Source organism: Panthera tigris, chromosome E1 (assembly GCF_018350195.1).
Source record: "Panthera tigris isolate Pti1 chromosome E1, P.tigris_Pti1_mat1.1, whole genome shotgun sequence".
Taxonomy (NCBI): Eukaryota; Metazoa; Chordata; class Mammalia; order Carnivora; family Felidae; genus Panthera; species Panthera tigris.
This window is the reverse complement of record NC_056673.1, coordinates 48,223,456-48,248,250: the sequence shown is the minus strand read 5'-3', so window position 1 is coordinate 48,248,250 and position 24,795 is coordinate 48,223,456. Positions and strand designations below refer to the sequence as shown.

At 38.1% G+C, this 24,795-nt stretch overlaps 1 protein-coding gene and 1 long non-coding RNA gene across 4 annotated transcripts in view; one reads left to right on the top strand and one right to left on the bottom strand.

Moving 5' to 3' along the window:
• Positions 1 to 24,795, bottom strand: part of CEP112 (centrosomal protein 112) — a 408,508-nt gene that overhangs the window by 369,505 nt on the left and 14,208 nt on the right. The window lies entirely within an intron of this gene.
• On the top strand, positions 20,081 to 24,364 carry LOC122233656. The gene is made up of 2 exons (XR_006211308.1): positions 20,081 to 20,250; positions 24,033 to 24,364. It is a non-coding gene; the product is annotated as an uncharacterized LOC122233656 (long non-coding RNA).

Here is a 24,795-nt window from a genome sequence, read left to right as displayed (position 1 = left end):
TTTTTAAGTAGGCTTCATACCCTGCATGGAGCCCTATTCTGCACTTGAACTCACAACTCTGAGATCAAGACCTAGGCTGAGATCAAGAGTCGGATGCTCAACTGACTGAGCCACCCAGGTGCCCCTAAATGTAATTTTAATTTGTGTTTCCAATGTCATTCAAGTGGATATTTCAGATGTAAAAAGGAAATGAACAATCTGTGGTCATAAAAATGTGCTTACAAATAAAAAACATGATTACCAAATTTTAAAATCATAATGGAAGAGACTAACACATTAAATATAGTATAAAATCAAATCGGCGAATTATAAAATTAGTTCAAGAAATATTCAGATAACACGAAGGAAAACATAAAGGGATGATTACAATAAGTGAAAATGCAAGAGATAAGGTAGAAAGACTCATAATCTCTGACATCGAAATAACAGGAATTCCAGAAGGAGTAAATAAAACGGAAACTCAGGAAATAGTTATTAAAAGAAAGAGTAGGGACAGTGCCAGTTAAGACTACATCAAACAGCCTAAAAGAAGAACTTACAATATCACTTTTAGATAAAACAAAAATGTGATGCCATGAAAAGGATGAAAACTGAAGGTCTGCCAGGCTCTGGTTCCAGAAACAACTAGAGACAGCAGCAAGTGTGACTCTGGAGAAGCAGAAAGCAATCAAAGTTCCCCTAAGTAGAAGAAAGTCAAACCTGCCAGGGGCGCCTGGGTGGCTCAGTCAGTTGAGCGTCTGACTTCGGCTCAGGTCATGATCTCGTGGTCTGTGAGTTCGAGCCCCGCGTCCAGCTCTGTGCTGACAGCTCAGAGCCTGGAGCCTGCTTCCAATTCTGTGTCTCCCTCTGTCTCTCTGCCCCTCCCCCACTCATGCTCTGTCTCTCTCTCTCTCTTTCTCTCTCTCTCTCTAAACATTAAAAAAAAAAAAAAGATAATTCAGAGGGAAAAGCCAAGAGCCCCAGGAACAGAGCGAAGAGCCACAAAGAACACTCCCGGGGAAGGAGCATTAAACCCTAATCAAGATACAGGCAATAAATGCCTGGCTAGATTTCAGAACTGCCATAGAATTGCCATCACTCCTCTCATTCCAGGTCTCTGAATGGGAATTCTCCAGGCCCTCTGTCACCACCGTGGGTTGGCTGTATGGCTGGCAGGGAGACAGAACTTCACTCTTTTCGTCCACAGGTGTTTAGATTGGAAGAAGCCGCACCAAGGAAGCCTCAGCTACACCTGCATGTGATTTTTATTACGTGCGTTGAGGTACAATTTATGGACAATAAAACTGTATCCACTTAAAACGTAGAGTTTGAGGACTTTTGACAAATACCTGTATAACCACCACAATAAAGACACAGATTCCCATCACACCCAAAAGTTCTCTCGAGCTCCTTTGTTAATCGACCTATTCCCTCCTGCAAACCCAGACAACCTCCATTTAGTAGAATCTCATGTATACGGACTCAAACAGTATGTACATTTTTATGTCTGGCTTCTCTCACTGAGGAAAATGTTTTTCAGATTCAGCCATATTGTTAAGTGTATTCAAAGTTCATTTTCGTTTATTGATTAGTGGTATTCCATTATATGAACGAATCATAATTTGTGTATTTATTCATGTGCTGATGGACATCTAGATGGTCTCCACATTTCAGATACTATGAATAAAGCTGCTATGAACACTCTAGTTCAAGTGTTTATGTGGAGTAAGTTCTCATTTCTCTTGACTAAACGTCTAGGAATAGAACTGTGGGGTCATATGGTATGGTATCTTAAACTTCCTAAGAAACTTTCTAAGATCCGGATCCCTGATCCAGAATGCCGCTGACCATCTTTTCAAGTATATACATTAGCCACTCATATACCTTCTTTTGTCTGTAAAATCTTTTGCACAGTGGTTGGGTTGTCCACTTTTCCTCGAATTCTAAGAGTTCTTCACATATTCTAGACACAAGTTCTGTGTCAGATTATTTGTATTTAGAATATTTTCTCTCGTTTTGTGCCTTGCCAGGTGAGTTTCCAAATGGTGTTTTTCAAAGAAAGAAAGTTTCGATTTTGATAGTCCAGTTTATAACTTATTTCTTCATTGTTTGCGTCTTTTTATATCCTATTTTAGAAATCTTTGCCTACTCCTAGGTCACAATGATTTTTGGTTTTTTTCTAAAAGTTCTCTAGTGTTTAGCACTTTCATTTAAGTCTAAAACCCATTTGATTTTTCTCCCATGTGGATATGCAGTTGTTCCCCCCATAATTTGATTTAATTCCTTTCTTCGTTTAATTCCATTGTCATCTTTGTGGAAAATCAATGGATTTTCAATCGGTATGTACAGATGTATTTCTAGAACTGGTTCAAATTCTAGAATATGCTCTAATCTCTGGCTTTATCCATCCCTTCCCAACACTGCTATCTTTATTACTGTAGCTTTAATTCTAAAAATTAGGAACGTTAAGTCCTCTTTTTTTTCTTTCTTTATAATTGCTTTGGTTTCTCATGATTAACTTAAATCAAGCAGAGGAAGTTCCCCTCCATTCCTAATTCGCTGAGGGTTTTTATCATGGTTGGTTTTCGCATTTTTGTTAAATGCTTTTTCTGCATCTACTGAGATGATGACATGATTTTTCCTTCTTAAAATACATAGATTTCCAAGTGCCAAAACCCCTCATGTTCCTGGGATTAAACCTCATACATTCATGATATAATATCCTTTTTATCCTTTTTCTGGATACAACTTGCTAATTCAGAGTGTTTAAATCTATGTTCATGAGGGAATACTGGTATGCAGTTTTAGGTTCTTATGATGTCTTTGTCTTCTTTTGGAAACAAAGTGATACTGACTTAACAAAATCAGTTGGGAAGCATTCCGTCTTTCTATTTCCTGAAAAAATTTCATGCAGGATGATATTTCTTCCATAAAAGCCTGATAAAATTCACCAACGAAGCCATCTGGGCCTGGAGATTTCTTTGTGGGAAGGTGGTTAATTATGAATTAAGTTTCCTTGGTAGATAATAGGGCGACTCAAATTTCCCATTTCTTCTTGAGTCAGTATTAGTTTTGTGTCTTTCAGGGAATGTGTCTACTTCATTCAAGTTTTCAGTGGTAGAAGGTGGTTTATATTATTCTCATTATATTCTTAATGTGTACAGGATCCATATGGAGTCTCCTTTTCATTCCTGATACTATTATTGTGTGTTTTCTCTTAATTTTTTTTTTATTTTTAATTGTGCCAAAATACATGTAACATAAAATTTACTGTCCCAATTTTTTTTTTTTTTTTTTTTTTTTTTTTTGAGAGAGAGAGAGGCAGAGCAGGGGAGGGGCAGAGAGAGAGAAAGAAAGAATCCCAAGCAGGCTCTGCACTCAGTGCAGAACCCAAGTGGGGCTCGATGCCACGTCCCTGAGATCATATCCCGAGCCGAAATCAAGAGCTGGACAAGAGCCCAGCCAACTGGGCCACCCAGCCACCCCAGGGGTCTTAATAATTTTTAAGCATACAGTTCAGTAGCATTAAGTCCACTCACATTGTTGTGCACCCATCACTACCATCCATCTCTATAACGTTTTCATCTTCCCAAACTGAAACTCTGTACTCACTAAACAATACCCCATTCCCCTCTCCCTGTAGCCGTTAGCAAACACCATTTTACTTTCTGCCTCTACGAATCAGACTACTTTAGGTACCTCGCAAAAGTGCAAACATACAGTATTTGTCTTTTTTGTCACTAGCTTATTTCCCTTAGCATATCTTCAAGTTTCATCTGTGTTGTAACATGTGTCAGAATTTCCTTCCTTTTTAAGGCTCATTCATATTCCACTGTATGTATATACCACAGTTTGTTTCCATCCATCCACTGATGAACCCTTGGAATTCTTCCACCTTTTGGCTAGTGCAAATAAGGATACCATGAACATGTCAAGTCCTGTTTTCAATTCTTTTGTATAAATACCCAGAAGAGGAATTGGTAGATCAGATGGTAACTATTTCTAGTTTATTTGAGGAGCTGCCATACTATTTTCCACAGTAGTTACCCCATTTTGCATTCCCACCAAGAGTGCTCAAGGGTCCCAATTTCTCCACATCCTTGCTAACATTTAATTTGTTTGTTTGTTTATAGTAGCCATACTAATAGGTGTGAGGTGGTATCTCATTATGGTTTGTTGGAGAGAGAGAGAGAGAGAATATCACAAGCAGACTCCACACTCAGAGCAGAGTCCGACACAGGGATTGATCCCATGACCATGAGGTTATGACCTAGTCAAAGAAATCAAGAGTCAGACACTCAACCAACTGAGCCACCCAGGTGCCCCTCTCATTATGGTTTTGATTTGCATTTCCAAAATGATTATTATGATTATTGACGTTGAGCATCTTTTCATGTGTTTACTGGCCATTTGTACATCTTCTTTGGAGAAATGTCCATTCAAGTTTTTTTGCCCATTTTTTGACCGAGTTGTTATTTCATTGTTGTCATTGAGTTGTAGAAGTTTCTTACATATTCTGAATATTAACTGTTTTTCAGATGTATGATCTGCAAATACTTTCTCCCACTGCATAGGTTGTCTCGTCATTCTTTTGACTGCATCCTTTGATAGACACAAATTTTCCATTTTGATATAACTCAATTCATCATCTTTTTTCTTTTGTTGTCTGTGCTTTTGGTGTCATATCCAGTAAATCATTGTCAAATCCACTGTCATGAAGCTTTTCCCCTATATTTTCAACTAAGAGCTTTATAGTTGTAGCTCTTATGTTTAGGTCTTTGATCCATTTTGAGTTAATTTTTATATATAGTGTAAGGTAAAAGTCCAAATTCATTCTTTTTCATGTGTTTTGCATCCAGTTTTCCCAGCACAATTTGTTGGAAAAAAAAATTGTCCTTTTCCTATTGAGTGGTCTTGGCACCTTGTCAAAAAATAATTTGATCATATATGTAAGAGTTTATTTCTGGGGTCTCTGTTCTACTCAATTATTCTATATATGTCTGTCTTTATGCCAATACCACACTATTTTGATTACTGTGGCTTTGCAATAAATTTTGAAATTAGGAAGTATGAGTATTCCAGTTTTGTTCTTCTTTTCCAAGACTGTTTTGGCCATTCATTGTCACTTGAGATTCCATACGAATTTTACAATGTATTTTTGTATTTCTGAAAACAAACACAAACAAACAGAAAAACATGCCACTGGAATCTTGATAGGTACTGCATGGGATCCATTTATCACTTTGAGTAGTATTGACCATATCTTAACATGTTAAGTCTTCCATGAACACTAGAATGTGTTTCCATTTACTAGTGTCTTCTTTAATTTTGTAGTTTTTCAGTGTACAAGGCTTTTGCCTCCTTGATTAAGTTTATTCCTAAGTATTTTATTCTTTTTGATGCTATTGTAAATGGAATTATTTTCTTAATTTGTCAGATTGTTTACTGTCAGGATATAAAAAATGAAACTGATTTTTGTGTGTTGGTTTTTTATCCTGATGCTTTGTTGAATTTATTAGTTCTAACAGTTTTGTATGGAATACATACATATTCTATGTATATTTTATGTACATATTCTATGTATAAGATCATGTCATCTGTGAACAGAGATGATTTTACTTCTTCCTTTCCGATTTGGATGCCTTTTGTTTCTTTTTCTTGCCTAATCACTCTGGCGATTAGAAAGTCTTTGTCTTTCTCCATTAAGTATGATGTTAGTGATCAGTTTTTCATATACGGCCTATTATTTTGAAATAGCTTCCTTCTATTCCTAGTTTATTATTTTTATCATGAAAGGGTATTAAATTTTGTCAGATGCTTTTTCTGCATCGTTTGAGATGATCATGTGGCTTTTTCAATCACTCTGTTAATGCAGTGTACTATACTGACTGAGTTTCATATGTTGAATTCTCATTGCATTCCAGGAATATCCCACTTGGTCATGGTGTATAATCTTTTTAATGTGCTGCTGAATTCTGTTTGCTAGTTGTTTCTTTTCTTTGCTGGTTTTGTTTTGTTGGGGGTTTTTTGCTTTTTTTGAAGATTTTTACATAAATATTCATCAGGGAAACTGGTCGGTAGTTTTCCAGTAGTGTCTTTGTCTGGCTTTGGTATCAGGGTAATGCTGACCTCATGCGATGAATTTGAAAGTGCTTCCTCTTTTTCAATTTTTGGAAGAGTCTGAGGGGGATTGGTGTTAAATATTCTTTGGATGTTCAGTAGAATTCACCCATGAAGCCATCTGGTCCTAGGCTTTTCTTTGTTGGGAGCTTTTTGAATATTCCTTTAATAACCTTACCAGTTACAGGTCTTTTCAGATTTTATTTCTTCATGATTCAGTCTTGGTAGACTGTTTCTAGTAATTTGTCCATTTCATCTGGTTTATCCAATTTGTCGGCATACATCTACTCATCATACCTATAATCCTTTTTATTTCTGTAAAATCAGTTGTAATACTCCCCCCTTTCTTTTCCGATTTCAGTTGAGTCTTCTTTCTTTTTAAGCAATTCAGCTAAAGGCTTTTCAATTTTGTTCATTTTTTTCTGAATAAAACAACTCTTGGTTTCATTTTTTTCTAATATTTTTTCATTCTCCATTTTGTTTATTTCTGCTCTAGTTTTTATTATTTCCTTTCTTCTATCTTTGGAGTTTGTTCTTCTTTTTCTAGTTCCTTAAGATGTAAACTTAGGTTGTCCATGTGAGATCTTTATTCTTTTTTAATGCAAGCTTTTACAACCTTAAGTCTCCCTCTTACTGCTTTCACAGAATTTCCTAAGTTTTGGTACATTGTGTTTTCATTTCCATTTATCTCAAGATATTTCCTAATATCCCTTTTGATTTCTTCTTTGACTCACTGCTTGCTTAGAGTGAGTTATTTAATTCCACACATTTGTGAATTTTCCAGTTTCACTATTAACTTCTAGTTTCCCTATATTTTGCTCAGAAAAAAAATACTCTGTGTGATTTCAATTTTTAAAATGTTATTAAGACTCTTTTGTGGCCTATCACATGATTTACCCTGGAGAATATTCCATGTGTACTTGAAACTATTCCATGTGTACTTGTGTTGGGTGGAATGCTTTGTATATGTCTGTTTGGTCCAATTGGTCTTATATATAGTACTGTTCAAACCTTCTATTTCTTTATTGATCTTCTGATTGTTCTATCCATTGTTGAATGTGGGAATGCGGGGTACTAAAGTTTCTTACTATTACTCTAGAGCGATTTCTCCCTTCAGTTCTGACAATGTTGGTCTCATATGTTTGGTGCATGTATTTTATAATTGTATCTTCTTGGTGAATTAACCTTTTTATCATAATATATGTCCTTCTGTTTCATAGCTGTTTTTTACTTAAAGTCCATTTTGTATGATATACAGTCACCTCTGCTCTCCTTCGGTTACTCTTTACATGAAATATCTTTTTCTATTCTTTCACTTTCAACCTGTGTGTGGGTGTGTGTGTCCTTAGCTCTAAAGTGAGTCTCCTGTAAACAGCATATAGCTGAATACTGGCATTTTTTTATACATTGTGCTAAGCCATGACTTTTCATTGTGGAGTTTAATCCATTTACACTTAAAGTGCAATGAATTAGTGATAGACAAAGACTCACTATTGACATTTTGTTACCTTCTGTATGTCTTATAGGTTATTTGTCTCTCATTTCCTCCCTGCCTGCCTTTTTATTTAGTTGACGTTTTGTAATGACATGTTTCGATTCCCTTCTCATAGCCTTTTGTGTGTATTTTCTTTGTGGTTACCATGAGGATTACAAAACAATTTTTTTAATCCTAAAGTGACAACAATATATTTTAAACTTCAACTACATACAAAAACTCTACTCCTTTATACCTCCACACCTCTCCCCACAAGTTTATGTTGCTGATACTGCATACCCATTAACGTATATTTATAATTATTTTACACATATTTCTTTCTACTCCTATAAAAAATAAAAATGGAATTATATATATAGATTTTTTTTTTAATTTTTTTTTTCAACGTTTTTTATTTATTTTTGGGACAGAGAGAGACAGAGCATGAACGGGGGAGGGGCAGAGAGAGAGGGAGACACAGAATCGGAAACAGGCTCCAGGCTCCGAGCCATCAGCCCAGAGCCTGACGCGGGGCTCGAACTCACGGACCGCGAGATCGTGACCTGGCTGAAGTCGGACGCTTAACCGACTGCGCCACCCAGGCGCCCCAGATTTTTTTAATGTTTATTTATTTTTGACAGAGAGAGAGACAGAGCATGAGCGGGGGAGGGGCAGAGAGAGAGGGAGACACAGAATCCAAAGCAGGCTCCAGGCTCTGAGCTGTCAGCACAGCTGACGTGGGTCTCAAACTCACAGACTGCGAGACCATGACCTGAGCTGCAGTCGGACGCTCAACAGACCGAGCCACCCAGGCGCCCCTAAAAATGGAATTATAAACCGAAAGGAAAATTCTACAGGTTTTTATATTTGTCCATATATTTCTTTTTATTTGATAAGTCTGACCAGAATTTATCAATTTTATTTAGTTTTCAAAAAAATCAATACTTGATTCATTGATTTTTCTCTACTATTCTCTGTTCCATTGATTTCCACTCATCTATTTTATTTCCTTCATTCCACTTACATTGGGTCCACTTAGCTCTTACTCTTCCAGCTTCAAAAGGGGGAAGCTATGATCACTGATTTCAGATATCTCTTCTTTTCTGATATAAGCATTAAAAACTCTAAATCTCCCTTTAATCACTGCCTTGGCTGCACTTCATAAAGTTTTATGTATTGTATTTTCCTTATCATTTGTTTGAAAATATTTTCTAAACTCCCTTGTGATTTCTTTCTTCACCAATGGGTATAATTGATTTTTGGAGGGCACCTGACTGGCTCCGTTGTCGGAGAGACTCTTGATCTTGGGGTTATGAATTCAAACCCCACATTGGGTGTGGAGATTACTTAAAAATAAAATCTTAAATGGGGCACCTGGGTGGCTCAGTCAGTTAAGTGTCCAACTCTTGATTTCCGTCCAGGTCATGATCTCATAGTTTGTGAATCTGAACCCTGCATCATGCTCTGCGCTGACAGTGCGGAGCCTGCTTAGAATTCTCTCTCACTCTCTCTCTGCCCCTACCACCAGTGGGCACTCCCTCTCCTCAAAATACACTTCTTTTAAAAAGCAAAAAGAAAGCACTAATAATAAAATAAGATCTTTCCTAGAATGATTTTTTTTTTAACTTATAAATATTTTAGGGCTTTCCTGGATATACAGTACTATTACTGTTCATTTCTCATTAAATTCAAATGAGGTCAGACTATATATTGTGCGACTTTCATCTTTGGTGACCAACTGAGATTTCTTTTATGACCAGACATGACCTATCGGATGAACATTCCATGCACACTTAAAGAATGTGTAATCTGTACTTGTTGGGTGGGGTGTTTTATAGACGTCAATGAGGTTGAGATGGGTCAGTGCACTGTTCACGTCTTCTACATCCTCACTGAATTTTCTGCTCCATCAGTTCCTAAGAAAGGTGTTAAAATCTGCAACGTGTGTGGATTTGTCTATTTCTTCCTTTGGCTGTTATTTATTGACTCGCATATTTCTGAAGCTTTATCATTTGCTACATACACATTTATAACTGTTATGTCATGCTTATGAACTTATTCTTGTATCAGTACAAAATAATTATGTTTGTCTCTAATAATTCTCTTTGGCTTAAGGTTTCTTATGCTTCTGTTTTCATTTTATATCTCTTTACATTCCACAACTCTTTCAATTTACTTGTCTTTGTATTGTAAAGTATGTCTCTTATAGATAACATACAACGTGGTTCTTGCTTTTTAAATCCAATCTAGTATTCACTGCCTTTGGACTGGACTGTTGAGTCCAATTACATTTAATGTAATTATTCACATGGCTCTACTTGGTCTGCCATTTTGCTATTTGTTTTATATTTGTCCCATCTTCTGTTTCTCTGTTCTTCCTTCCCTACCTACTTTTATGTTGACTATTTTACTGTATTCCATTTTAATCTCTTTAGTTATATTTCTTCCTGGTTATATGTCTATTATATTTTTAGTACTTGTTCTAGGTGTGTGGTAGGCAACATCTAATATGGTTCCCAATGACCCCCATCTCCTGGCATTCATGCCCTTGTGTAAACCCTTTTCTCTGAGTATCCACTGAATCTAGTGATTTACTTTCAATAACCTGAATATAACACAAGTGACAGGCTATCACTTCCAAGATTAGCTTACAAAAAAGACCCTGGTTTCCATCTTGCTTCTTTTCTTCAATGCAAGCCAGCTGCCATCTTTCATGCTGCTCATTGGAGAAGTCTGAACAGCAAGAAACTTAAAGAAGCCTCTGAATGAGAGCCCTAAGACTGATGCCCCCAAACACCCCACAAATACTTTGACTGCAGCTTTACAAGAGAACCTGAGCCACAAATCCCAGCTAAGCCATGCCTACAAGATAATAAAATTTGTTGTTTTTAAGTTGCTAACACTCGGAACAATCTGTTATGCAGCAATAGATAACTAATACAGACTTTGGTACCTAGGAACGAGGTACCGCCTAAAAAGTGGAAGTGTCTTTTGAACCAGGTAGTCATCAGAGGCTGGAAGGACTTTGACTTGTATACTAAAAAAAAGACAAAATTGACCAGAAGAGGCTGTTAGTAGAAATCTGGACTTGAGGACTCAAGTGAGATTTGCCAGTGAGAACTCAAGAGGAAGTGAGAGACATGTTACTGAAAAACAGGAGAGGGATCCTTTTATGCAGTGGCCACACTATCACCTTAAGTAACATGTAAAACAGAAGACGTGCTTAATAAGTTGGATGAGTGATATGGTGACAGAGATTTCCAAGCAAAGTATTTCTTGCTGCTTAGAGTAAAATGCAACAGAAGAGTAATAAATTAAACTAAGTGGAGGACACCTAAGAAAAAAGAACGAGAACTTCATGATTTTAAAAATTCTCAGTCTCCAGCGAGCAAAAGATGCTGAACTAAGAAATGGCACCCGAGTGAAATCCGAGCACCGCCTAGAGAAAAAGCCAAGAGTATAAATGAAAAACCTTTTTTTAAGATCAAAAAGATCAAAGGTGGTACATCAAGAGTACTATACATTCACACACAGAGAACTTTAAAAAGATTAAGGCGATGCTTTACAGATTCTCTCAATCAAACAACAGAGCCTCTAGAAAGGTTAAGGTCATTATCCCTCAATCTTGTCAGAAGCAACCCAACATGGAAAGGGAATCTCAATGAGATTAATACATGTGGCTTTTGTCTAGTGGAATGAACATAAAAGAGATGCACAGGAGGTCTACAAAGGTTTTGAGAAAATTATTCAGCAAAATCACTGCTCCCCTAGACTGAAAAAGATAAGAGTACAAAAGTGTCCAAAATTCTTCTGGAGGGAAAAGGCTGAGAAAAGTACTAAGCTGCAAATACATGCTATCTTTCATGAAAAGGGAAGAACTCAGAAGATGGACTCAAGAGCCCAGTGGGAGGAGCTAGGAGACATGCAATATTAGTCCCAGGTCTTGAGCCTTGATTAAGGAATTTCCAGTATTTGCCCAACTGGATTTCAGAACTGCTATGGAAACCAGCGACTCCTTTGTACCTCCCATTACTCACCCTTTCAGAAATGTCTCTAGTGATCGTTGATTGTAGTTGGGTGTGTGGGGAGCAGGTAGCTATCGGAACAGACATTTCTCCAAAGAAAATATACAAATGGTCGTTAACCACATGAAAAGATGCTCAGCACAAGTAGTTATTAGGGGAATGCAAATTAAAACCACAATGCAATACCACTACATGCCCATTAAAATGACCAAAATCAAAAACACTGATAATACCAAGAGGTGCGGATGTGAAAAAACTGAGGCACTCACACGTTGCTAACAGGGATGTCAAATGGCACCGCCACATTAGGAAATGGTTTGCTACTTCCCTTAAAAAGTTAAATATACACTTATATAGCCCACTGTTAGATATCTACCCAAAAGAAATGAAAAACACGTGCTCAAACAAAAATTTGCAGTATGAATGTCCACAGCAGCATAATTCATAATAGCCGAAGTCTGATAACAATCCAAATATCCATTAACTGGTAAATGGATAAACAAAATGTGATATACTCATCAGCGAAATACCATCCAGGGTTAAAAAGGAATGAACTATTGATACAGGCAACATGAACTTCAAAAACAATACCCTAAGTGAAAGAATCAGATGCGTAAGACTACATAGTTTATGTATGTATTTATGTATTTCATCCACTCAGATGAAATTTCTAAAAAAGGCAAAACCATAGACACGAAAAGCAGATCACTGTTTATCTGGGCCTGGGAGTGTAATTCCATATTATAAAGATATTAACTCTTCCTAAATTGATCTATAGACTCAATAATTTCCAATTACAATGTCAACAGAGATACGTGTGTGTGTGTGTGTGTGTGTGTGTGTGTGTGTGCGCGCGCGCGCGTGTGTGTATAAACTGGTAAGCTAATTGTAAAATTTAGGGGGCGCCTGGGTGGCTCAATTGGTTAAGTGGCCGACTTCAGCTCTGGTCACAATCTCAGTTTGTGAGCTCGAGCCCCACATCGGGGGCTGTGCTGACAGCACAGAGCCTGGAGCCTGGAGCCTGCTTTGGATTCTGGGTCTCCTCTCTCTCTGACCCTCCCCCACTCACTCTCACTCACTCTCTCTCAAAAAAATAAACATTAAAAACAATTTTAATTATAAAATTTAAATGAGAAGGTAAAGAACCAAGAAGAGCCAAGGCAATCTTGGAGAAGAAAAGAAAGCTGGAATACATACGCTACACTACTAAGCTGCAGTAATTAAGGCATATAGTAATAGCACACAGATAGACAAATAGACCAACGGAGGAGACGAGGATCCAGAAATAAACCCACACAAATAAGATTTCCTAGTTTACAATAACGATGCCAACTACAGCAGTGGGGAAAGGCTGGGGTTTTTTTTTTTTAAAGATGTTGGATTAAATGGCTATCCCTCCACTATCCTGGGCTGACTAGGGGTGGGAGAAAGCCCTACCTCATTTCATACATAAAAATCAATTCCAGATGAAGCCACATACCTAAATGAGAAAGATAAGAAGGCTTCTAGAAGGCAACATAGGCAAGTATCTCCATTATCTTGGGATAGGCAAGGCAAGAAATCTTAAACGGGACACACAAAAAAAGCACAAACAATATCAGAGACAAACAACAAATAAAACTATAATATAAGTTAATGACATTCGACAGATCACACCAATGAAAGTGGGAGAAGATATATGCCATACGTACATCAACAAAGAATGTATTCTGGATATGTACATTTGTATCCAGAATAGACAAAGAACCGTGACAAATCAAAAAACACTGAGAAGCCATGTTTTATTAAAAAATGAATAGCAACTTCACAAAAGAGGACATCCAAGTGGCCAAAAAGCATAGGAAAAGGTACTCCATGCCACTAGCCATGTGGGACAATGCAAATTAAAACACACCATACTAGAATCCCTAAAACTAAACGAAACGGACAAACCAAGTATTGGGAGAGTGGGGGAGCCACAGACTCTGAAATCCTACCCTGGAAGAGTAAATTGCCATAACCATTTTGGAAAACTCTCTGGCAGAATGTACTGTAAGGACACTTCCAAGCCAACACAGTGCGCACATGGGCACTAAAAGACATGTACGAGAATGTTCACAGCAGAATTATTTGTAACAGCCAAAGCCCAGAACAAAACCAAATATCCAACAACAGTAGAATGCATATATAAATGCGATACATTCACACAGTAGTAAATAAAAAAGAATAATCCATTGCTAAACACAACAACGCGAATCAATGTCACAACATAACGTTGAGCCAATGAAGCTAGAAAAAAGCGAACACGCTTTATGAATCAAAAACTGTTAAAGCTGATCTACGGTGATGTAATGCAGAATAGTGGTTACTATTTGGTGGGATGGTAAATGACGGGGAAGGGGCAAGAGAGGGCTTTCTGGAGAGCTGAGGATGGTCTCTCTCTTGCTTTAGAAGATGGTTACATACAGGTATTCATTTTGTAAAGCTGCACCAAGCTTTGATTAAGTCTTGTATGTTACACATTGACTTTAAAAGTTTGCCACAAAGAATGAAACACAGCCACATTTATTAACAAGGATAGATCTGAAAAACATGAGAAAAAGAAGCTTCAAAATAATATATTAAGTATGGTCCCACTTATATAAAGTTAAAAACAAAAGAAAAGAAATGATATACACAAAAGACAGGACAATGGTCCTCTCAGGAGATGACAAGAGGAGCCAGTCAGGAAGGACACCCAAGGTCTCCTGGAGTACTATCATATGCTATTTCTTGGGTGGCTTAAAAGTATAGGGATGTTTATTTTATAACTGTTCTTTAAACTGTACCTGTATATTTTCGTGCACTTTTTTTTTGTTTCTACATTTATTTACTTTTGACAGAGAGAGACAGAGCACAAGCAGGGGAGGAGCAGAGAGAGAAGGAGACACAGAATCTGAAGCAGGCTCCAGACTCTGAGCTGTCAGCACAGAGCCCGACGCGGGGCTCGAACTCACAAACCATGAGATCATAACCTGAGCTGAAGTCAGATGCTTAACTGACTGAGCCACCCAGGCGCCCCTATTTTCGTGCACTTTTTACATGTACACTATGTTTCACAGTTGTAAAACACTGCAAGAATCATACGACTCCTACACAACTACTAGATTATAAATGATCAGGAAACTAAAATGAGAATTAACTAGATTTCATGTCTTTGCATTCATCTAAGCAGCGGCTAATAATGTTACACACCACCTGAAGAATCATCTTCTTAAGGCATTGCTAAATGGAAATGAAACATAAAAATAAATAGCAACAACTAATAATGCAGTAAACTATCAAACTACCCTGGAAATAAGAAAATAAAAATAACTTCCAATGATCCACAACATATTATTTTAATTTTTCAAAGGGAACTTTATTAGGAATAAAAAGAAAAACAAAACAAAATGGAAAAAAAAATGAGATGGGTTGACAAAACTAAAAAAATGACCAGAGATTCATAAACAATTTGAGACTTCTTGCTTTCCCCATTGCCTACCTGAAAATAACATTCGATTTTAAAACTTAAAAATAAAAACCATACAATTAAGTCAACGTTTATTAACTGATCTCTGGTTTAACAGTACAACACTCAGAGAGTATTTCAATTCCCTTAAAATTAAGTTTTACGGTAACATACTTATAAACTTACTGTCATCTTTTTTTATTAAAAGGACAATCAAAACTATTCAATATTATGACCTCACAAAAAGAAAGTTGCCTGTGAAATAAAAAGATGCTATTACAAAGCCCCACCCATTAAAATTTTTTAAAAAGCAACTAAATACGTCAAAAATCTGACTCACTAAAACAAAAAGAAAAAAAGCCTCAGAAAAACGCAAGCCCATTGTTCTCAAAGCAATTCTATCTCAGTTGCAACTTGTTGCCACTTCCTTGACCTGGTAAACACCAAAGAATGCTATTTAACTAATGTGTTAATGTTGAAAATTAATGAGTAGTTAGGTGGTTTTATGAGTGCATGAAACATTATGTTTTATGGAGTATCCTAAGAAACAGTTTCCATTCCTCATTTATGCAGCAGACTTGTCTGTAGAGCTCAAGGATAAGTGTCTACCTAACGAGCAGCCACTGTATCAAAAGCATCCAATGAATCACATGTAATCCATGCTAAGTGTTTTATCCAAACAAAATGATGAAAAAAAATCAACTTAAGGAAAATGATTACTTTTTCTTTCTTTCAAAAAGATTTATTGGCAAGAGCTCCTCTGAAACCTGAGACTCACCGAACAGAAAAGCAACTAGGTGTTGCTCATGGGTGATTATCATCAAAGAAGAGATACCCATGAATCGCAAGTAAGCACAGATAAAAGGGCTCCCCTGTGGCGGAGGCAGTTTATAGGTACCAACACCCAACTCCAGGTCCCGGTCTGCAACCCGCTTCCCCACCTAGACAGCAGCTCTCCGTCTAGCTCAGGCTTTACAGTGGCCCAAAAGAAGACCCGGGTCTTCAGTGCCAAGCCCCAATACAGGAGCCACTAAATCACATACAGCTATTTAAATTAATTACAACTTAAAATTCCGTTCCTCAGTCACACTAGTCACATTTCAAGGGCTCAACAGTCACATGTGAATAGTGGCTATTGTACTGGATAGCACAGCCATACAACATTTCCACCCCTGCAGAAAGTACTACGGGATGGTGCTACTGTAGAATATATCTTTGCCCAAACAACGGGGCTATTTGTAAATATAATGAATGTACTTTGTAAATATCTAAGGATGTTTTACTGTGTGTAATCCTAACCATATTTATTTATGCCACTGGATATAAAGAATCCCTAGGAAGGAAAGATACTGATCAGCAACCCCATAACTTCATCCAACAATTTAGGAGCAGGGCTATTTATAGTGTTAATGTCACTTACACACAAAAATGGAGTTTAACAAGAAAAAGATTCTTTTGCAGTTTTTTAAGTATCCAGACTAAAAAATTACATCATTATTTTTGAAGTGAAAAATGTTTTTTCACATAGATGAACATACTCAATCACAAGTACATTTTCATTATACTTGATCACCATCTGCTGGTCATGTCATTAAACTGCACGAGCCAATGAAATGTTAGCTATAATGGGAGACATTTTTAAAGGACATACACAGTCCCAGCTTTCTGCCGCAATGCATTCCTGGAAAACCACATCATAAAGAGGATCATTGTAAAGCAAATCATATTTTCCATAAGGGCAGGGCTATAATTAGATTCCTCATTCCAAACTAAAATCTGGCATCAAATAATCCATGGAAGGATCTCATTAAAGCAAGATGCAAAAATTATAGTCCTCTATAATCACTTAAAATAGGATAATTATTCTCCAAGTCCTTTCTTACAGGTATGAACAAATTTCTTTCTTAGAGGACACAATATAAATTAAAAGATAAAACTTTAATTCATATAAACATAACCTAAATCTCATAGGGTAAGAGTAATATACAGTAAATAATAATTCTGTTTGCACACTCCTAGAATTTTTACGTCATCTAGATGGTGGCTCTTTATAAAATGGCATCTAAAGAAATCTAAACTAATGCCTTCCTTTTTCATGAACAAGGTCCTCTACAGTTAAGTAGAATCCTTGTGTTTCTTCCAGTGGGAGGCAGGCTGATTCATCTTGCCTCCCCCCCCACCCCCCTCCTAACCCGGAACTCTTAAGCAAAGTTTCAAGTAAAAATAGTTAAGTGGTATTAAATCATTCTTTTCATCTTTTCTATCCTAGACCCTAACTGCACTTTGGTGATAAAGCTACCAGACCACATTATACTTCACTGAAAAGTCATAAAAATAATCACAAGCCATTAAACAGAAGTTTCAATACATTTTTCATAGAATCCTAAGAAAAGAATACAACATATTATCTCCATGTTCCGTGTTTGGGAGAATACACAAAAAGAATACATAGATACGACATGAACTTATGTCTAACTATTACTTAGCTTCTAATTCAGGGTGTGTGGCACAATGCAAAAAGAAAAAAGGGGCCAGCTACACTGTATTCCTTCTATCTGGGGGGAAGAAGGAGTTGCTGAGTTATCGAAATAAAGATTCTTTCAAAGCCTCTTTTAAAATACTCTCCCACCTTCCTCTAAGAGTGTGCAGGATTCATACTTACACTGAGAAGCTTTCCACATAGCCATTAATCTATTTTTCTCAAGTGATTCTCAAATGATTTTTAGTAACTCAAAATAATTAATGACTGATGGATTTGAAGACCATATCCTTTAGGAAGATGAGCTAATTAGAGAAGAAAGAATGGTCAAACCATCTAACAACTATGCTCCTGCAGGAACTATTGAAATAACAATCACCACGCCAGTGATGAAGGTGGCCGCAGCTAACACTTTCTCAGGTCCCTGTCAGAGGCTCTCTAGCTCCATTTTACAAATGATGAAACTGGAGGTTAGAGAAATTAAGTAACTTGCCTGAGGACACAGTTGCCAAGTGTCAGAAGAGAGATCTGAACAAAGGCAAACTCCCTCATTTCAGCTCAACCTAGAAATAACCAAGAACAAAGGCACAGTCGCCCAGGACTGCTGATACAGCTTGAGTGGGGGAAAATGATGGATGAAAGTGGAATTTCCACATTTGCTCCATACGGTACTTGTGCCTACAGGATAGACTAGACTAGAATGAACACAGGGTCTAAAATCATCAAACCAAGTGGCGCCTGGGTGGCTCAGTCGGTTGGGCGTCCGACTTCGGCTCAGGTCTTGATCTCACAGTCTGTGAGTTCAAGCCCTGGGTTGGGCTCTGTGCTGACAGTTCAGAGCCTGGAGCCCGCTTCGGATTCTGTGACTCCCTCCCTCTCTGCCCCTCCCCTGCTCATGCTCTGTCTCTGTCTCTCTCTCAAACATAAATAAACATTAAAAAAAAATTAAAATCATCAAGACCTAGATTCCAAAACTGGATCCATCACGGGGAACGCGGTATGACCTCACCGAAGCTGTTACCTCATCTATAAATACAAAGGGCCATCACGTCAGCCTCACAGAAGGGTCGAGAGGATGAAATCAGATAACTTGTAAAAGATTTCTAGAATAGTATCTAGCATACATTAGGTGCTCCATAAATGGCACAACTCGTCCCACCTGATTTCTGTTTTAACAAATTAGAAATACAAGTGAAATCCACAAATATTTATTGGGAAAATTTCATTCTTATGTTTAAATTTGTATAATTATATATAGTTAAATGTGTGAATACGCATCACTATTGTATATGCCCAAACATCTTAACAAGATGGTATTTTGGAGGGCAACTTGACAGTATCTATCAAAAATAAGTATGTGACTATTAAAACTAACATAGACGTATGTACAAAAAAGTTTTTAACATTCCACACCAGACTAGTCCCTCTCTCTAAAGGTAAAACTGTTTCACGTGTGGCACCCAGAAATATCACAAACACACGTACACATGTGTGTCCATATATCCTCTTTGAAATACACCATGCACACACATACACTGAAGCTTACTATGCTTTTATAAACTTCTTTGAAACTTTATGTACCTTAGAGATCTCTCCACTAGCCCAAATAGATTTTTGTTGTCAATCCGCAAGATGGCGTACCTGATAATAATCCCACCAATCCCTTATCCGTTAAATTTGTTAACGTACCGGGCTACTAAAACTGATTTCTTTCTTGAGCATCAGCAGTAGCCAAAAAATACATGCAGATGCATAATGGTATGTGTACCGAGATGCGAAGGCATTCTTTATAACCGTGAAGAATTAAAAGCGACAGAGACAGGCTAAATTACAGTCAATCCACACTAGGGATTCTTATCGGCGGTTAAAAAGACTGCACAGGCTACATGACACAGGTTCGGATACAGTGAAGCGGAAAAAGAGCCAGTCTCACCACAGGACATACAGTATAAACTAATGTATAATTTTTTAATAACTTATGTGTGGCTACGTGGCTACTGTAGAATGATACACACCAAATTATTGATGACTATTACTTCCCATGAGCAAAGTGGAGTAAGGAGGACATGGATAGAAAGACTTTGACTTTTTACTCCACATATTTCTACTCTGAGGTTTTTACAAGAAGCATGTATTGTATATGGGTTGTATCATTTCCCAAAATGAGGATAAAAACTGTACTAGTCATCTACTGCTGCGTAACAAATTACCACACACTGAAGAGCTTTAAATGACACAGATGTATTTTCTCCTAGTTTCTGTGGGTCAGAAGTACAGACACAGCTGGGCTGGGTCCTCTGCTTAGGGCCATGCAGGCTGCCATCATGGTTTGCCCAGAGCTGGGTTCTCATCTGGAGGCTCTACCGGGGAAGGATCCACCCTCCCCGTGCACATGGTTGTTGGCAGCATTCAGTTCCTGAGAGCTAGAGAATTCATGGCAGCCTGGCTCTTCACAGCCAGCAAGGAAAAGACAGCAAGACTCTGAAGTCAGTCTGCTAGCAGGACAGAGCCTTATGTGTCATAATGTAATCATGGAAATGACATCCCATCACCACTGCCATATCCTATGAGAAGCAAGTCACAGGTCCTGCCTGAACTCAAGAGGAAGGGATTATAAGACTGTGAACACCCAGAGGAGGACCATGGAGTTACCCGGAAGTCCGTCAACCGCAAAGGCAATTAAGGTCTCTACCAGATCATAGTGGTAAGTACCCGAAGGATGACCAGGAAGTAGTATCTATGGATACAGCTCATGGTTGTAGAACTAAATGAAATTAGCCCAACTGTACAGGGATGAGATCTAAGTCTGTGGTCTCATCAGTAACATTTTGTAAAACCATGCACCAAACTCAAATGTAGGTAAATTTTTCACTGTCAAGAAAATAAGCAGGGGGCGCCTGGGTGGCTCTGTCAGTTAAGCATCCAACTCTTGATTTCGGCTCAGGTCACGATCTCACGCTTCAGGGGATCGAGCCCCACACGGGGCCCTGTGCTGACAGCACGGAGTCTGCTTGGAATTCTCTTCCTCTTTCTCTCTCTCCCTCTCCCCCGCTCATGCTCGCTCTCTCTCTCTCTCTCTCAAAATAAACTTTAAAAAAATTTTTTAAAAAGAAAAGCAGATATTTGACATTAAAATACAGTAATAGATCTCTAATAAAACAGCAATGCAATTTAAAAAGTGGTTTTTCTAAAAGAAAACACTGGTAATAACATAACCTTCAACAAGAAAGGTGAAAAAGGAAAGCAAAGAATAAAACGAGGATGGGACTAGCTACGTGTCGAAGCAATCCAATGTGAAATGCTAAGCTTACTAGTGGATGATGTGTATGGTGGGGGGGGGGGGGAAGCATGAGAGTAACCACGATAGCATATAACCTCAAACTACTTCTAACGTGTTTAGAACGAAGAACGCCCCGTCTCTTACAGGAAGAAAAAAGGTAAAGGGAAGGTGCCACCTCTCCTGAATAGGGAGGCCTAACAAAGAGGCTTCAAAAGGGCCCTGCATCTTTAACAATATGAAAAGGCTAGGACACAAACAGCATAATCTAAAATGCCATTAGAAATACTTCACATACAAAAAGGTCTAAGTAAAGCAGGATTTTATAAAGTGATCAAAAAAGAAACACTAAGGGGGAAAATCTTTTAAGATTAAAGAGGTTTTTCAAAGGACAAGTTGAAGTGCTTGTAAAATTTATGAGGCAGCATTAAACTTCAGTTCTAAGTAACAATAAATTATTCACTATAAAAACATACATGTGTCAAATATTATAAGCCTCTTAAACTTTTTAAAACAATTTCTTGCAGAACTGATGAGATGTACTAGGTCAACAGTAGCAGATACTGACTTTTTCATTGGCACAGTAAGACCATCAGTAGGGCTCTTCCCGCCCCTTCTGATCTCCTCTCACACATCATGTGTTTACTTGGCTTTTAAATCAACTTTATTGCCATTAGCTAAAAGAAATGTCAGTTTTACTCTTTTCAATGCCTTCCTGTTCACAAAATTACAAATATCTGTTAATTCGTGGACCTGTGGCTTCAAATTTCAAGTCCAATTAAAATTTGCAAATATGATGGAATGAAACGAAGAGAACAATAGAAGAAAAGATAGTCTGAGAGCTTTTGTTTTTGCAGCACTAAATGGCTGTCAATTAGCCTTGGTGATATTCGGGCACTTGACCAGAAAGACAGTTCATTCAGTCTGTCTTTCCCAGCTCAGTGTCTTTAGATCACTCACGGTGTGTGAAGGGCATCTCTATAGCCTGTACCCACACCTCTCTTAACTTCTAAAATGGATCCTTTCCTCAACTTGTCCTAAAAGATTTTTTTTTTTTTTAAATCCTTATGGGCCATCCTCTCTGTCACAATCTACCTGTCTCCAAAGGTTTTTGTACAGATTAAATTAAGTAAGTGGCAGTGCCTGACACAACACAGTCACTCATGCATGTAAGCACTTATCAAATATAAATACTTACGTGGTTCCCAAGAGGTCCCCGCCCGGTGCGAGACACTGGAAACACAGTGCAAATAGCGAAAGCACAGTCCCTGCCTCCTGACATTTACAGTCTAGCACGGAGAACAGAAACAGAAGACTTTGCACGCCACGAACAAGGAAACACAGAGTCACTTAAATAGACCTGGGGTGTCAGGCAAGATTTTTTCGAATTGTGAGATCTGAAGGGTTGACTAGGACCAAAGAACTACCTGCTTTTCCCATTAATTACTTATTATATAACTGATAACGCACGCCTCATACTTGAATAATTTGCATCAAATGCCATTTTATTATAGGTGAGCAACAAAGAAAAAGAAGCTATTTGTTAAAATTGGGGAGATTTGGGGGAGCCCGGGTGGCTCAGTCAGTTAAGCATCTGACTCTTCATTTCAGCTTAGGTCATGATCTCACCGCCATGAGATCAAGCCCCGTATTGGGCTCTGCACTGAGCGTGGGGCATGCTTGGGACTCCCCCTCTCCCTCTCCTGTCCCTCCTTGCACCCTCTCTCCCTGTCTCTCAAAAATAAATACATAAGTAAACAAATAAATAAATACAAATAAGTAAAATTTTTAAAAATGTTTTTAATTATGGAGCTTTCACCATGGTATCATTTTCCAGAAAAGTCACAGAGTAATATCTGAAGAATATTCTCACTAAATTTTCTTAAACTTTATCCTCTGTTCCGAGAAAGGAAAGTCCATTACTTGGATTTCCTGAGATCTCAAGTCTGTTTTCTACCCTAAGCCTCAATTTAACACACACCTCAATCTTCACGAATATCCCCACAACTACACATAACCACTACACGGAAATTAATCCGTGCACTTAATGCTCTTCCCTGTTTATCTAAAACAACATCAGAAAGCGAATTTCTGCAGGATCTGGGTAACAAACGAGTGATTATGCTGCCAGACGTAGGGACATTCTTCACTTCTACAAAGATGTGGTCTCCCTCCTCTTTTTGAGTTTTCGGACCCCTCTTCGTCTACCTTTCTTTTTTCCACTTGTGATAGGATGCAAAAGCGTTAAAAGAAATACTTCTTCCACCTCTCGACCCTACTTAAAAGGGGAGAAAAAGTTCATAGTCAAACAGAGATGTGACTGATCTCAAAGTCAGTGCCAAAAATGAGCAGCGAATAGTGAAGGCATTTACTGGGGCAGTAACCAAGTGTCACTTAACTCCCACGTGTGACTGGCTTCTGGAAAGACGACTGAGTCTCTAGTTTTTTAAGGAGCCCAGAAAGTCAGGTTTTTGTTTAAGTTTTGGTTTCTTTTAATGTATTTAATCTCTATACCCAACACGGGGCTCAAACTCATAACCCTGACATCAAGAGTCACATTCCCTTCTGACTGAGCCAACCAGGCACCCCCAGAAAATTATGTTTTTATGTAAAACTCCCAATGGTTCACTTCGAATAACTCGTTCAAAAATCCTTAAACACACTACAGACGTCAAACAAAGCAAATCTATGCACGTGATTCATTGAGTCCAAGAAGATCGTCAGTTTCCAACCTCTGGTCTCAGCTCCAAGATATGGGAAACTACTTTAGTTCACCTTTATACTGTAAACTCCATATGCATTATACCTAGAAGGAACGCAGCTTTCAGTTGGACGCGCAAGAAACGTTTTGGCAAACACCAAGCTCACGGACTGTGAGATCTCACAGATTTTTCAGCCAAACCGAGAACTGTGTTTTCCTTTGCATGCAGACCACATTCTCTTCACACCTCCGTTGATCTGCTATAAGGCTAACGAAAATTCCACAGTAACACCTCCTCTACTTTTAAATCTCCTACGACTGCTAAGACCAAGCACTGCACACCGTGTGCTAGGGACTCATCTATTCACCTCTTTTTAATCTTCTGAATGCACCCTGAATTCTATCACCCCTTCCTTTTTCGCCTCTCCATTTTGTGTCCCCTCTCTCATCAAAACATTTCACATGGACTGGATCTCTCACGTTGTGTTCGTCCGTTCTTTTCCACCAGAATGCCTGAGGCCCGAAAAACATCAAACGCGCTGCGTCAACCAGGAAGACATTTCACATCGCTAATAACATTTCTCCATCTGATTAAGGAATAAACCGAACAAAATGACAGCACAAAAGAGGGATGACACTGGTAACCAAACCAAATTCCAAAAAATGAAAACTACCAAGAGAACGGTGAGGATGAAGCATAAAAGTACGATCCATGTCAACTGCCACCGTGCAACATTTTGACATTTCAGAAAACAGTGCCAAGGGTAAAATTCAAAATCTGCTAAAAGCCCAATGTAAATCTATCCCTCGTAAGAGCCAAAAGTTGTCCTACAACAATAATCTACTTTTTGTGTATTTGCAAAACTTAGAAGTTTATCTTTCTTTGCACTAAAAATCCTTAAGTTTAGTGCTCTAGTGGGAAAGCACAGTTGAATGGGGTTTACCTTTAAGTCATTATTAAATCAAAACAAATACCGCTCGGGGCGCCTGGGTGGCGCAGTCGGTTAAGCGTCCGACTTCAGCCAGGTCACGATCTCGCGGTCCGTGAGTTCGAGCCCCGCGTCAGGCTCTGGGCTGATGGCTCGGAGCCTGGAGCCTGTTTCCGATTCTGTGTCTCCCTCTCTCTCTGCCCCTCCCCCGTTCATGCTCTGTCTCTCTCTGTCCCAAAAATAAATAAAAAACGTTGAAAAAATAAATAAATAAATAAAAACAAATACCGCTCAATAGGGAAAAAGAAAAGAAATTCAAGTATAAGCTTCGAAATGAATATG